This window comes from Rhinolophus sinicus, chromosome 2 (assembly GCF_057876585.1).
Source record: "Rhinolophus sinicus isolate RSI-liver-muscle chromosome 2, RSI-T2T, whole genome shotgun sequence".
NCBI classification, from domain to species: Eukaryota; Metazoa; Chordata; class Mammalia; order Chiroptera; family Rhinolophidae; genus Rhinolophus; species Rhinolophus sinicus.
Window position 1 is genome coordinate 13,745,773 of NC_142502.1, and position 1,407 is coordinate 13,747,179.

General features: G+C 39.1%; 1 protein-coding gene across 2 annotated transcripts in view; it reads left to right on the top strand.

Moving 5' to 3' along the window:
• The window catches only part of RMND1 (required for meiotic nuclear division 1 homolog), a 37,839-nt gene that overhangs the window by 26,693 nt on the left and 9,739 nt on the right, over positions 1 to 1,407 (top strand). The window lies entirely within an intron of this gene.

Genomic DNA, 1,407 nt, shown 5'->3' on the forward strand with positions numbered 1-1,407 from the left:
ACTTCTATTCGGATCTCTATATTCCCCCTTTCCCTTCTTGCCCTGTATATATAACTTTCAACTTATTGCATCAAAGGATACTCTGATATTCGCTGTACAGAGACTGGATAAGATTTGTGAGAGTTTGGAGGCCCAATGGCCCATTAGGAATTTCTCATCAAGTTTTAAACTAGAGTTCATGGGGTCTGGAACTGTAATGGTGACAGCGAAAATAGAAATGAATTTAAGAAAGACTCCTCTAAAACAAATCAAGTACTTGGCAATGGGAGGCCAGGGGGAGGGAAAGGTAAGGATGACTGGTGGGTGGCGGGTAGAAAGATGGCAAAACATAGAGAGGTGGGAACAGGTGGGGTGAGGAGCTAAATTTAAGATATGTTGAGAGTAGAGGAGCAAAAAGACATCCAGTTAGCACTGTCATGCCGGCACTGAGCAGTATAGAGGAAAAGTCGAGAAGAGAGTATCAAGGTGGTGATGGAAGTGGGTGGATGAGACCATGATGGCTGTAAACCACATGGAGAAAGAGGGTAGAACACAGAATGGACATTAGTACAATGGTGTGCATAGTTTTGTGGCATTTTGTCACGTGTAGATCAGTGTAACCACACTATCGAGATACAGAACTGTTCTGTCACCACAAAGATCCTCCCATGTGCTGCCCCTTTAGAGTCAAACCAACTTCCCCTCCCCCACCATCCCTAACCCCTGGCAATGGGTCATCTACTCTCTATCCCAATCATTTTGTCATTGGGAGAATTTTATATAAATAATATCTTACAGTATGTGACTTTTAAAATGGGGTTTTTTATTGGGCACAATGCCTTGAGGTCCATGTAGCATGTATCAATCTCTGCCTTCCTGTGGGGTACAAACATTTTTTGGAATTCCATTTTGATTTTACCTATATTGTTTTTGAGTATATCTCTTTACAGAGACATTTAGTGGTTGCTCTAGGTATTACATTTGTACATACATAGCTTAACAGTCTACTGGTTTCGACATTTTACCAGATTAAATCAGGTGTAGAAACCTTACTTCCCTTTATGTCCCTTTACGCTCCGGCATTTACCATAAAATTGTCGTAATGATTGAGAACTTCGTCAGTGTTATAATTTTTGCTTCAACCATCAAACATAATTTAGGAAAGAGAGGAAATTCTATTTACCCATATTTTTCTTTTTTCTTTCTTCATGATGTTCCAAAATTTCTTCTTTTATTGTTTCCTTTCCTTTCTTCTGAACATTCTTTAGCCATTCTTTTAAAGTCTGTGGAAACACATTCTCTCAATTTTCCTGCATCTGAGAATGTCTAGTTTTCCCCTTCATTCCTGAAGGATATTTTCACTAGATACAGGATTCTGAGTTGACAATCTTTTCTTTCAGCACTTAAAAAATGCTATACCACTTTCTT